Raw genomic sequence first — 14,997 nt, forward strand, 5'->3', positions numbered from 1 at the left:
ATTGTGATATTGTTCAACACATTCTCACTCCCCAAGGCGTCAAAATCTGAAGCATGTTCAAACGCCTTTAGCGCCAGTATGAAGACGTGAAGGGTGCCCATATGCGACACTATATCGACGAAATGGTGAACTTTGTTGCTTTCATGCTAATCCCTCGTTGTATATAGACGAAAGGTCATCTTGGAAGGTGATGCGGTCACGTTATGCGACATCAATGTATGCGACGATCAGCAGGATCATGCCGCTTCTGGACGGTAACTACTCAATTTTTGTCGTATTTTTAAACCATTGTCGCTGGGGGTTAGAATTCGGGTTTGGATGTCAGTTTAAGTATTGGTTTTATACTTTTTGTTTCATCATTTTTAACATAACGTGACGGCATCACCTTCCGGGATTTGGCGTTTGAACATACTTCAGATTTTGACGCCTGAGGAGTGAGAATGGGTTGTATTATTTTAAAGTAATTTATACTATGTGGATAAAAAAAAATTCTGAGGCTGCTGGTCTCTGAGAAGAAACTGAATTTGAGGAATAATCAATTGTTTGGAGATTGTTAATGGAGTGGAAAGTTTGCAAAACATAACTTTAACGTTTATTGTAGAACTTTAACCTAAACGCTAGCATATAGAGGGTATGCACGTGACATCACCTTCGGTGAAAGTGACTGCGTTTACGCCCACTGAGTGGCAAAAAGTCTGAGCGACAGCATTGGCAAAGCGTAAAAAACTCATCTAAAATTCAATAAGTAGTTGTGTGATCGACTGTGCTAACAGATTCAACAAAAATTTGGAGCGGTCTTTATCCAGACTGAAAAAAACTCAAAGTAAAAGTAAATCAGTAGCAGTAGCCATGTCAGGTATGTAAAATAATGGGATAAAAAATCCTATAAAAAATACACCAATGAATACTGTTATTCTATGTAATTGCAAAGTTTTGTCAGTGAGCCTTCATTAAAAAACCTCCGTTATGATGAGCCTTGTGTTCTACAAAAGTGGGGTGGTTTAATAGTGTTAGGCAAAACAAACGTATATGTCAGGAAAAGCATTGTCTGCCCATATGCCAATGTCCACAGACTACTGGTTGTTTGGCAAGTTGTTAGTGTCACTGTTAAATAGAAAGGTCAGCTCAGTTTTCTTGAGCTGTAGCATTGTTTATCTCAGATCTTCATGGCGACCATGGAACACTGTTAACCACTTTATTCAACAAAAAACAGATCTGCGGTGGCACCCCTAAATCATCATGTACTGGGAAAATATTTTGCATGTGTTGTTTCTACATATATTAGAACACTTTTAGCACCCAGCCATATCAAAATTCAAGAATTGTGTTTTTTGATGCACCCTAACGGACATGCATGTTTTTTACAAGTTCCTCAGGTCACATGAGCCCTTTTTTGTGAGCAGAGTCGTCGTAGACTCGTAGCTGCATGCGTGATTTGAGTTGCTTGGTTGGAGTTTATGCGAAAATAATTCGTACGCAGTCACACACGACAAGATTTTACTGTACGACTTGACGAATTCTGACGTAAGCATTTTCGCACCTGTGAGTCCCAGGTAAAAAAGTAGTATACTTTAGTGTATTAGAAATATGATTGAAGTACATGAAGTATAAAACAAGTATGCTTCTACTTGTTGTACTTAATTTAAAGAGTATTTAATATGCACTTTTTAAAAGTATACTTCCAAAAAGATATAATTAAGTTCAACTTAACAGTCCAAAAAATAAGTATACTAATTTACCAGTAATTCAATTATCTTTTAAATGTACTTTTTGAAAGTATACTTCAAAAAATATGTAATTAAGTTCAACTTAAGAGTCCAAAAAATAAGTATAATGAATTTACCAGTAATTCAATTATCTTTTAAATGTACTTTTTGAAAGTATACTTTGTTGTCAATGTATTTTAAATTGTATAGAAGTTTATTTTTTTTAAGTGTATTAAATTTGACATACTTAGAGTGACAATTCAATATACTTATGGGAAGTATATTTTTTGGAAATTAATTGTTAATTTACTTTTTTAGCATACTAGGATCTCACTTCATTAGAAGTGTGACTTCTGTACACTTTATACAGTACACTATAAAATAAGTGTATTTTTAGTTGCATATCAGAGTACTTTCATAAAATACGTTAGAATAATAAAATGTAGGCTATACACTGCATGAAAAGAGCTGTATCCAGACAAATACGGATGGGAAATCCCTGCTAAACTTTAGGTTTGCCAGATAAATGAGGCAGAGTGCTTGGAAACATAATACTCAGAAGTAAACTCGTGAAACATCCAGAAACCTTGTGTATATGAATGTATACTGGTGGAAGTTTCTAGGAATCCTCACAGCTGGTTGTAAGGAGTGCTGGTTGTGAGGTGTGAAGGGTTAATGACAGAGTTGCTGTCTCTGTTTTCAAAGCTGGGTGGGGGGTTCAAGGCAGCACATAACATAAAAACATTATATATCTACAAGTGTGTTTACTAAATACATGTATTATTATGCTAATGTAATTTAATTGATAAAGGTTTTTTTTATTTAAGAAAATCTGAGCATCACTCAAAATAACTGTCAACATGTTTGTCAACTAAACATGTTTTGTAAACGTTATACATTTTATAAAAATATTTAATATTTTTATTATTGATAAAGTATAAAGAACAAATCAGTGTGAAAACGCAGATTATAAAAAGTACATAAAGTGCCAGCAGAGGATCCAAAATAATGAAAAAAAAAAAAAACATCCAATGCAACTTGGAAATTGTAGTCAAAATACATCTACAGCAGCATGCTAAAGCAGTACCAACGCCAGGGCAAAAGACTCAAATTCCCAGAATGCACCTGCACCCACCCATTCATTCCCACCAATCAGGATCAACGGCATTTTTCAAACCGCTACTGACTCGTTTTCATGCTAAACAGTACGGCTGACTCGGTAAGTTTGACTTTCATTCCTTTACATCGCGCAGATCTGTTCCATATTTGTTCCTATTTTGTTCTTCACTGTGATTATTTTTGTCTTTATGCGAGAAGTGTTTTAATTTAAAGCACACACAGGAAACATTAAGAGTAAGTTATACACTGTACACAGTAACGTTAGGAACTTGAACATGCGGTTTTTCAGTGAGCAAAGTAACATGCAAAATGCCTGATAAACGAATCAATTCGATGTTTAAAACTTTAAAAATAAAACGGCAAGATTACTTGTGTTGGAGATGTTCAGCTAACTGTAGCAAATGGCTCTTTCTGCTATTTTAAACGATAACCTTAGACGATTTCTGTTGTTTAAAAGCTCATTGCTGTAGGTAAGTTCTGATAGATGCTGCTTATTTTGCAAGCCTGTTTTAATAGCTTTATTCTGTTTAGTAACCAAGCCAGCTTCACTTTAAGTTTAAGATAAACTAACGTTAGATGTTGTTGTAAAGAAGCTTGGAGTCAAAATATATTTTAAAGTTGTATGATTGTCTTCTTTTTTAATATGATGTCTATCCATGTTTGTGTTTACAGAGGTCATGTACCATGTGGTCGACCTTGCTGACGCTGAAGAGGTTTCTGTGTAAAAATGATGTAAGTTAAGTTTAATCTTTTAATTTAATATTGTTTTAATTCATGCCCATGTCATGCTGGCTACCAGTCAAATATCGCATACAATTAAAAATACTATTAATCACCAATAAAACCTTAAAAGGCCCAGCACCTTCGTATCTTAGAGAATTAATATCAGAATACAATCCAACACGTACACTGCGGTCGCAAAATTCTGGTCTCTTAATTTTCCCTAGAATATCAAAAGTGTCTAAGCTCTGAAATGATTTGCCAACTGGTATCTGTGAATCAGACACAGTCAATCACTTTAAATCTAAAGGGACACTTCACCCATTTGTATTAAGCTTTGTATCTTTAGAACCCCAGTCATGTTTTTGAATGGTCATGCATCATTTCCTGAGACAGGAGAGATACAGATTTCAGTGTTGCACTTCCTTCTTTCAATGATGTAAAAAATTATAATTTTGCATCATTGAAAGAAGGAAGTCCAATATCTTTGTTGAGGTGGTGAGACTACAAACACCCCTTTTTTAGTCAAATAGGCACCAAATTCGAAATGTATGTTACATTTCCACTACAAATATGAGACACTTTCAATAAATATTAATGTTTCTACAGGTGAAATGCTCCATTAAAGGATAATTCTGGTATTTAACACTTTGAGTCTTATTTCTGGTTTGTTTTGGATGAATTACAGTGATGGACACTGTAATTTTGACAATGGGTCGTGTCTTTTTTTGACTCGTTTAGAAGCGTCTCTTCACTGCTTCAGAGTGGAAGTCAAGGGTCATGCACAAACATGTCATTAAAACAACACTTAACCTTCATTTTCAAAACTGTCCCTTACGAATATTAACCATGGTTTTATTGTGGTAAAAGTGTAGTAACCATGTTTTTTTTGGTCAATTGATTACTATGAGCAAAACCATGGTTTTACTACACTAACCATGGTTTAACTATGGTTTTTGAAAACCATGGTTGTCAAAACCATTGTTATTTTGTGGTAGCTATGGTTTTACTACAGTAACCATGGTTTTTTTGGTCTTAACTGTAGTAAAACCATGGTTAATTTTCGTAAGGGGTGCTACTCACCGAGTGGTTCTTGGTGTTCGTTGATGATTAAAAACAAGTAGTGTAGCGAAATACAGTTTCTGTGGTGTTTTATTTGGCATTTTGTAAAATTCCATTGACTTCTCTTGGAAGACTCATTGCTCGCTGATATATCACTCTGCCGCCGGAAATGGAAAAGGGTCTGTTTACATCTGGTTGTAGTTTTTTCGCACGGTTTCTCTCAAAAGGCTAGCATGAGCAGAGCAACTGTGCCCTCGGAGTAGGGCACAAATTTTTCCCATATTTGATGGCTCAGTGACCAGCCTTAGGTTTGAATTTGAGCTCGATTGTGACTGTCTATACGCTAGACACCAAGTTCCGTTCAGCATCCTTGTTAGGCAAAGTGGTTGTCGCCATCAAGTGGTCAAGAGTGTGCTAACGCTTCAGACTCAAATATAGAGCGGAAGTATATACGTGGTTGTGAGGTGTCTGAAAAAATAGATCCACTATAGCAAATAACACGGATTGAAATCATACATTGCTCTGATATATTTGTTTTTAATCATCAACGAACACCACAAACCACTCTGTGAGTAGCACAGTTTTGAAAATGAACGTTAAGTGTTGTTTTAATGACATGTTTGTGCATGGCCCTTGACTTCCATTTTGAAGCAGTCAAGAGACGCTTCTAAACAAGTTAAAAAGTCAAGACACGACCCATTGTCAAAATTTCAGTGACCATCACTGTAGTTCATCCAAAACAAACCAGAAATGAGACTCAAAGTGTTTAATACCGGAATTATTCTTTAAGACTTTTTTTCTTTAACAAAGCATTCACATAATTTGTCTAGTAAATTATACTTATCTCGCAAAAGTTAGCTTGTACGGAACAAAGCATTCACATAACTCGTCTGGGTAATTTACTAATGCCGCAATAGCTAGCCTGTCTGGAACCGAGCAGATATTAAAACACAACACTGTGTGACACTGCATTACATGTGAATGGCCCCTACGCTAATAGGATTTTGTTTCTCTCTCCCTGTCTCGTCCTCAAACCCGAGGACATTGAGACAAACAGACCAGTTCTGGCTGCCGTGGAGGTCAACACACCACTGATCTACTGGCTGCCCTTCAACGTGATGCCCAGCCGATGCCTGACCACCGACGGAACTAGGGCTGCACGATAAGTCGCATGTGTTTGTCAGGCGCATCTCCTCAGTAATGCCGGTTCCTTGATTAGTATTAAATCGCCATCAGCTGTTTTCAGATGTAGCAGCTTTAACTACACAGAGCCGTAGTTCACTGACAATCGGGGCAATTTCGCATTAATTATCGCGGACGTATCGGCTGCGATATGTATGCGATATGGCCCAGCTTGTCAGGGAACTACGGCTCTGTAGTTAAAGCTGCTCCATCTGAAAACAGCTGATGGCGATTTAATACTAATCAAGGAACCGGCATTACTGAGGAGATGCGCCTGACAAACACATGCGATTTATCGTGCAGCCCTAGACGGAACCCGTTAAATCTCCTTATCCGTTTACATCCCATATATATATATATATGTGTATATCTTTTCCTCCTAGGACTTTTTGTTCCTCCCTGAGGTTTTTCTCCTAGGGTTTTTTTAACCCCGGGGAGTCAAGCAACATTGGCTTAACTTAGCACCCTCTTGTATACGAGACATTATTAATTTGCTCACTTGTAAAGTTTATTCATAGCCGCTGTATTTTGCTACTTATATTGTCTGTCGATTTTTCTGTTTCCCCTGCTTCTTTTAATGTAAAGCTGCTTTGAAACAACTACAAATTGTGAAAAGCGCTATATAAATAAAATTGAAATTGAAATGTCTCTTTCCTGTTTTACAGATGCAGTGAGGGAGTGATTCCCCAACATCGAGGTGGCAGAGATCCGGGACCTTCTACGGAGGAAGTGCAACAATGCCAGTTACAAGGCCTCCAGTAGTTCAAATCAGAGCTAGATGTCCATATAGTACAAGTTGTTCGCAATTGTTCTCTTCCCGGCATTTCAAAGAAAGTCGACTGTTTAAGGTTCCCCATTTTGCCAATATCTGTTTTGTGTGTTACTTTTGTGTCATTAATAAAGATCCTTTTTTGAAATGCAGTTTGTAATCTGTTTGTGTGCATTTGAACTGAATTGTTATATTATACACTTGTAGTGTAACAGCAATATTCATGCTTAAGTATAACAAAATGGGGATAAAAGTACAAATTAAATATACTTAAAATATAAAAAATACACTATAATAATATTGCACTGAAAGTACGTGTCTATGATGTTTAGGTTATAATTGAAATTCACTTTAAAAACATTATTATTGTCATAGTGGGACACTTTAAAAGCACTAAAAATAGTTAGGAAGTGCATTTGTAGAGCACTTGAAATATTACAGAGGCATACTAAATTAACAGTTTATACTAATTATAAGTATGATAGCAGTATGCACAAAATGTACTTAAACACAACTATAATTTGTGCTGCAATAGCTTTTTAAGTGTATTTCCATTAAAATTGCAATACAATGCAATTGTACTGTAAGTGTGCTTAATTACTCATAAATCTTGATTTTCAGGAGTGTATTTTAGTGCACTTGAAGTTTAAAAAAAGTTGTTCCATTTTAGCATACTATTTACACTTGAAGTGTAATCAAATAGGTGTTAAGTTGAAGTTAATACATAATTGAGTACACTTAACTATACTTGGATTTGACGAAAATAGTACAAAATCTAGAAAATATACTTAGTACACTTTTTTAAAGTATATTTTTAATAGAATTTTTTTTCACCTGGGGTGGCAGAATGTAAAATAAAACAAGAAGAATTAATACGACGGCTTAAGTGCAGAAAACAGCCTGGAACAGTCTGTTCTTTTGTATTTCTGTTTATGCATTCCGAAATTGCAATATAGGTCTAGTGCTGTGGCTGTGAAGGAATTTCTCTGGCAGTGACTCCTCTATTTTTCGTGGAAAGCGCGTATGCGGTTTTACCGTCTTAATATATCATGATTGTAGTGACAAGTAAATATCTATATTGCTATTATTAATTTTACATATATTGTTGCTTTTTTTTTATAAATATGACCGTTTAAAAAACAAATTCAGTGGGCCTATTTATTTATTTGTAAATGCAGAATGAGGAGCAATAAGCTAAAACACAAGGTAAGCTAACGTAACCTCTCAAAGACGTCTTTCCCTTTATGATTAAATTATTAAGACAACACATCTACAGCCAAATATTAATTTGTAAAACGAAAATCATTAAATTTAAAATAAAGCACATTGTCTAGGCTTGTTTGCATCTAGTGCAAATGTACGGACTACGGACCCTCCGTCAATGCGATGTCTTAAAGTAAAAGTGAGCCCGCAGCATTTGTGCTCCTGTAACTGTACAAAATAAATGCCATACAGAAGGCATTGCATATTAATATATGGCATTTTCTCAGTAGGCCTATGTAAATTAATACAATACAAATATAGTATGAAAACAAATTAATGATTATTTAAATAAAGTTTCAGAGATAGCCTACATTTTTTGTCATTTAAATATTCTCATCATTTAGAACAAGCTAATAACAACCTACATTGGGCTATATCATGTGTTCCTTTGGTCGAAAATATGTTAAAAAAAAAAAAAAAATATATATATATATATATATATATATATATATATATATATATGTGTGTGTGTGTGGGTAAAAAATACCGAACAAAAACGTTTAATCTCACTTGTTAAAGCAGAAGCTCCATAATAATGTGGAAAACGTCGTCTCCGCGTATGATCATCATGTTTAATGTACTCTTGTTCAATGACAATTTATTTTGCATTTATTATACGTGAAAGTGTAAAACAATAAATGCATATCTTATAGCCTATTAAACATGGACATTCCATTGCTTTTTATTCTCTGTCGCGACAGCCCTTTTAATATCCATTCATTTATGAAACTGTACTACAGCGACTTTGGCACAGCTTGGATTACACAAAAATTGCGACATTCTTTGTCCATCCTGTACTGTTTAAACCAGTGGTCTCTGCACGGAGTCTAAGAATTTTTATATTTATTTATTACATATTTTAGTTGGCTTATTTTATGTTTAGATTGTAATTAATGATAAAACATACTAACAAGTAAAGAAAAATCAACAAGTAAATCAAAAACGTTTTAATATAAAAAGTAGCCCTCGTTTTATGCATTATAGCCTATAATCAGAACAGTGGTATAGCCTAAAACAACTACACTCTCTCCTGTTTCCACACACATCCAAAGCTGTGGCCGGACATAACAAAAACACGTATGACAGGCAAAGAAGCTGATCAAGAGGTCGTCACTGAAAGGACCTGTCATATTTGTAATGATGTCCGGTCACTGGAGGGTGAGTGTGCGTGAAACATGGCCAGCTATAGAGTTGTTGTCCAGATTTGAGGTAGCAGTGCCACATGTCTTTCTTCTTCTGTGTTTTGTACATTCTGATTGGTCAACTTCAAGTGCTTTGCCAGATCGTCTCGTTCACCCGCACCAACACTACGAATTTATACCGACAGCTCCCGAACTTTTTTGACATGTTTAAAAATTATCGGGAGGTCGTGAGGTGCTCGTAACCTGCTCGGCTCGTAATTCCTCTCACACGGTGCGAGCCGCGACCATACGAGCATGAACGATTTGCTCCCGAGAAAAAAAATCGCATGCGAGCCCCTACGACAGCAAAAATCGCACCGTGTACGCCCAGCTTTAGTGATTGGAATTGGGAGATTTTGACCAAGTGACTCAAGTGACTCGCACAACCCGGATCATATTAGTTAGTGACTCAGAATAACCTGAATCCTTAAAAAGATCCGGGTTGACCATCACTAGCATCACTTGTCTTGTCAAAATAAGTGCCTGATGCAGACACGTCTAAAGAGTTTATGATTAAAAAAAGGATGCTCGCGTTTGCCAGATACTTGTATAATATTTCACAAATATATTTTTACAAATATTTTTGGGTTTTATTTTCTTTTAAAATGACTACTACAAAGTTTAATCTTAGCTTAGCACATGGTTCTGTACATTTGTCTAGTAATGGTCTGGCAACAATCTTAAAGCAACACTATGTAGTTTACATGTAAAAATAACTTACAGCTCCCCCATGTGGTTGAAAAGCGCAACAGTGCCTGGTATCAGACACTCTTCTGCAGGCAGGGGGAGGGGCGGAGCTGTGTTTCCTACCCTCCACCGCCACTTTCAGAGTGTGCTTGTAGCAGCTAGGAGGCTGCTCAGGTTGCAGCAACAGTACAATATGTCCAGTTAAAAGTTGTTCTATCACTGAAATAATTTTAGAGACATTATTTAAAGGTAAAAAAACTACATAGTGTTGCTTTAAAGCTCACATAACGCATGCTGTTTCTGCATTTCTGATGTTAATCTGGAGTACCTATTGAGTAGTATTACATCCTTTATATCTCTGAAGAGTCTTTAGTTTAATCAGATTTATAAAAGAAATATTAGCTTTAGGAAGAAGGAGGAGTTACTACCGCGGGAGGAGTGAGTACGAGTCATGCAACACTATACAACACTGTTTAACTTATGATTCACTACATGTTCGTGTTATTTATATAATATGCACGTGACTATTTCCAACATAAGACAAAAGTCGTACTTACCGCATGCAACTCATGAACCGGTTGGGAAAATCCAGCCCATCAAACACACAAGCAAAACTCAGCTGCTACCCCGGATAATAAACTATATCCATTGTTTCCATAAGGCTGTCTTTCTTCTCCTTACATCCAAAAACACACTTCTTCTTTCGTGCTGTTGTTGAGTTTTGAAATTAAACAAAGCTGTTGCGTGATGTGATGTTTGTAAGTTCTAGCGTCTCCCGCTGATTGACGGGTGGGCGGGGTTTTCCGGGGGACGTGTCCATATAAAGAAGTGATACGTATAGAAAACCCCTGAAATGTCAGCTGGACCTGTAATCCAAAAAAACTTTTCGAAACTTGTACGAACCCTGACGAAGTGCATTCGGCACAGAAATACTCTGTAACACGTCCAACTGCTTTTTTGACACTTTGCCCACGTTTAGCATGAGGAAACCAACTCTATAACTGCATTAATAAGTCAGAATGCTTGAAATACCATTGCACCACCCCTTTAAAGACGTCACGATTTAATTTTTTTAGGTGTGGGGTGCTGGGCTGTACTTAGCTGCCCAGTTTCACAAAATTATGTACCTATATTCATGTAATTTTTTTACTCTTTATCGTGATACTGTCACGAATTTCTGCCTTTTTTCGTGATCGTGATCATGAGACAAGTCATGATTAAAATGAATGGTAGATGATGTTTCGGTTTGCTAGCCTTCGCTTTAGCGTGTGTTTGCCCAGCCCTCGTCGATCGATGACGTAAAACTGCATTCGCGTTTGTTTGTGTGCGTCCGATTTTTCAAAGTCTTTAAACTCGTACAGTCTGAGATTGATGAAAACTTAGATCATACAGTGTGACATGGACTTAATTACGATCTTGATCGCACAGTGTGGCAAGCAACAATCCTAAGGGACTGTTTAAAATCGCATTATATGGCTACTTGTTCTGTGTACCTTTTATTTTTCTAACCTTTATACAACTCTATAACTGTGTTAATAAGTCAGAATGCTTAAAATACCATTGCACCACCCCTTTAAAGACGTCACTATTTAAATTTTTTAGGTGTGGGGTGCCGGGCTGTACTTAATTTTGTGAAACTGGGCAGCTATGTACCTATATTCATGTAATTTTTTTACTCTTTTTCGTGATACTGTCACGAATTTCTGCCTTTTTTCGTGATCGTGATCATGAGACAAGTCATGATTCAAATGAATGGTGATTTCCCACTTTCCCTTATGTGTCCCATGTGTCAGTATGCTCCGGGTGGGTGGTATTCGAGTGCAGGTTTCATCCCCCACCACGGAGGAAGAATGGTGGAATGCACTCGCGGACCTGACTTCCTTCCGGCAACAGGGGCAATCTATGCGATGTTTCGCCCAGGCGTTCTGGTCATTTTCGCTTGGCCTGGACCTCAGTGACTCTGAGCTTAAAAATTATTTTAATGAATGTCTCGATGAACCTGTACCGCAGCAAGAGGTCGATGGGCTGCAAATACTCAATTTCTGGGGCTTCGTGGGATATATGCACAACCGTGGCCGATGGAATTTATGGGAGTTCCCTGCCAAAAGACTGTAACATCTCTCGAGCCAGTCATCATGAAGCCAGCACGCTGCTCACGTAATTGGCGGCGGAGGAAGAAACTCATGCCAGAGCGCCTCGCTGTTAGTACGGACGCTGTTCTCCCGAGTTCTGTTTCCCCTGTGTCAGCGCCCGCACTCAAGACGGCCGCCACTTCATCCCACTACATGCCTCAGTTTGCTGTTATTAAACCTGCCCCGGTGTTCGAATTTGCCACTATCATACCAGCTCCGGTTTTTCAAGAAGCCACCATCATCACTGTACCAGTTGTTAAAGGTGCAGTAGTTGCACCGGCACCCGTTGTCAAGATGGCTCCCATACTCGAACCGATTCACATAATGACTACCACACCCACTCCTTCCCACCAAACTGCCTTGCGGAACTCTTCCGTGCTGCCGACTAGGTCCCAACGTTTAATCGCCAGCATAGTGGATACACCTTTGGTGTCTGTACGGGTGGCTGGGGTTCCCCGTCCTGTGGTCTCCAGCTCGGTGGTGCCCGTCAGCTCTGAGGTATGTTCTCTGCATTCTGTAATTCCCATATTTGGCATGGCTCTGTGGTGTGTGTGGTCCGCGTACTACTCTTCTGTCTCCTGTGATGCTTTCCAGAAACCTGTATCTTCTGAGTCCTCTGAGCCGAGCGAATCTTCTGAGTCCTCTGAGCCGAGCGAATCTTCTGAGTCCTCTGACCCGAGCGAATCATCTTGGTGTGAGTCATTTTCAAGTGAGGCACTTTTTAGTGATTCTTTAATAATTAGTGATTCTGTGGAACTGTTTGAGACCAACACATTTGCCATATTACACGAAAGCGCTACGTTCTGTGAGACCTCAGAAATAATCAGATACTCTGTACTACTTGAACTAGCCAAGTCTTCTACGTTTTATGAACTTGATGAACTCTATGAATCATCTATGGTTGCTCTGGCATTGTGCTGTGTGTGGTCTGTTTTTTGCACATCTGCTACAAAGGACATCACTCAAACTCACAAGCGTGAGTCCCCTGAACACCCACTCATGGCTCACTCTGAACTGTCTGTCCCGTCTGAAATGGCCAGTATTGAGATCTCTGATTGTCTCAAAATGGCTGTCCCCAAGCTCGATGAACTCTCTGCCTGGCACAACTGGTCGGTGCCTGATATCTGGTCCGCCTTGTGTTCTGTTTCTCTGGCGTTGCTAACCTCTCTCTACCCTGTCTCTATTTGCAGGCTCAGAGCTCCCCCAGCACCACCATGGGTTGCGGCTCCTCCCTGGTCCTGGCTTCCTGCTCTGCCGGCTCCGCCCTGGCTTCCTGCTCTGCCGGCTCCGCCCTGGCTCCAGCCTCCGCCCGTGGCTCTGCCCTGGCTCCAGCCTCCGCCCGCGGCTCCGCCCTGGCCTCAACCTCCGCCCGCGGCTCCGCCCTGGCCTCAGCCTCCGCCCGCAGCTCCGCCCTGGCTCCAGCCTCTGCCCGCGGCTCCGCCCTGGCTCCAATCTTGAGTTTCATGGACCTAGCCCACCGTCCCTCCCCCGGTTTCCACCTCCATTCCTCCGCCCACCTGGACTTTATTGTGGACTATCTGGGAGCGTCTGGAAGCCGCTCTTAGGGGGGGGGGCTATGTAATGAACTCTGTCTGTGTACCCCTGTTGTGTACTCTTATTTTGAAGTCATGTATGTGTCATCCATGTCTGTAGTTCTTTGTAGTTCTTTTGTTCATTGGTCCCTGTGATGATTGTTCCCCAGGTGTGTCTTGTTTTCCCTGATTACCCTGTGTATTTAAACCTAGTGTTTCCAGTGTCTGATGTCGATCGTTAGAGATGTTACATGTTGAATGTTACCCCTGAGTTAGCCTGTGTTCTCTGTGTTTGTCTTACCTTCATTAAATGGACTTTACTGCATTTGGATCCGCCTCTCATCTCGTTGCTTCAGCCGTAACAGTACGTCCTGTTATTCCTATTATTTGTCTTTCTAGAAAGCTAATTTAAAGCAATGAAACATTGTAAAAAAACTGCTATACAAAAACAAGGTGACACTTTTATGTGACTGTGACATGTGACTGTACTGTATATAGTTACCGTAAAATAAAACTAACCATTCTAAGATTTTTGGTAATACCTTTAATGACACAGTCTACTGGCCTTATTATGTGGCCCTTCAAGCTTACAAAGTATTGCATTAAGGCCCCTAAGATTTCCAAAGTTGAGCAGCTCAGTGTTGGAGAGAAATAGATGCTGTGTTATCTCCTGATACCACACACTATGCTGATTTTCTTTCTAACCTTGTGTTGAGTCCTGACACTGAATATCTTTTTACTGTTTCCAGACATGCTTCAACACAACTGTGCTCAACTCTGCTTAAAATATGACTTTAGGGCCCGATATTGACGCTGATCTGTAGATTTCTCAGTATAATTTATAAGCATGAAAGATCCTGCATATCATGGATCTAAATTAAACCTTAAACTTTTTATCACATATGTTGTTATTTTCTGTAGATGGTTCAAACAAAAAATTCATACACTGCTTACCTGAAGCAACTGTACAGATGATTTATACAGACCATCCATAAGGTTTCCTGCACAACAGCTGCCTCCCTCACATTTACTGATGCAAAGTGAGATTTTCATATGGCCCAACTGATTAGAATCTCTCTCTCTCTCTCTCTCTCTCTCTCTCTCTCTCTCTCTCTCTCTCTCTCTCTCTCTCTCTCTCTCCTTCTCTCTCTCCTGTACACTGCTGTTCCTCTCTAAAATGATGTGAAGGCGCTGGAGGATGCAGATTGTCGAGCATTATGGCAGAAATCCCCCTGGGCTGCTGGTTTGCTCATCAAAACAATGTGTGCAGGAAGGAAAAGGCTACATTGTGCCTATCACCAATAGAAAATAAAAACTATACATGACAGCTGAGTGGGTGGTGTGAGCTGGAGGTGGCAGGGATCACTTTACCACAGGCTTATTCACATTGGTCACTGTGAGTGTTCACTTTCATTTTACACAGTCTGTGATGGGCTCAAAGTGCAAGGTTTTGATAACAACGCCTTGTCGTCTCTGTGTAAACTGTGTAAAGGTGTTAACTGTAACATCATGTGCTGATTTTAATTCAGTCTATAGGTGTGTGCGAGTATAACCAAAACAACAATGGCGGCCTACAGGACTGTGTTTGTGCTGCTTAAGATACTGAGTTTATTAACCTTGGTGTTTAAAAAAAAAGTTTTTTGG

At 39.0% G+C, this 14,997-nt stretch overlaps 1 long non-coding RNA gene across 3 annotated transcripts; it reads left to right on the plus strand.

Annotated features, from left to right (window-relative positions):
• The first annotated feature begins 2,931 nt into the window (after positions 1–2,931).
• On the plus strand, positions 2,932–6,710 carry LOC135779993 (uncharacterized). 3 transcript variants are annotated; one of them, XR_012335480.1, is made up of 3 exons: positions 2,932–3,295; positions 3,498–5,804; positions 6,455–6,710. It is a non-coding gene; the product is annotated as an uncharacterized lncRNA (long non-coding RNA). The 3 variants fall into 3 exon arrangements; XR_012335481.1 differs by having other exon boundaries at positions 2,932–3,059; XR_012335479.1 differs by having other exon boundaries at positions 2,932–5,804.
• The last annotated feature ends 8,287 nt before the right edge of the window (positions 6,711–14,997 follow it).

This window comes from Paramisgurnus dabryanus, chromosome 19 (assembly GCF_030506205.2).
Source record: "Paramisgurnus dabryanus chromosome 19, PD_genome_1.1, whole genome shotgun sequence".
Taxonomy (NCBI): Eukaryota; Metazoa; Chordata; class Actinopteri; order Cypriniformes; family Cobitidae; genus Paramisgurnus; species Paramisgurnus dabryanus.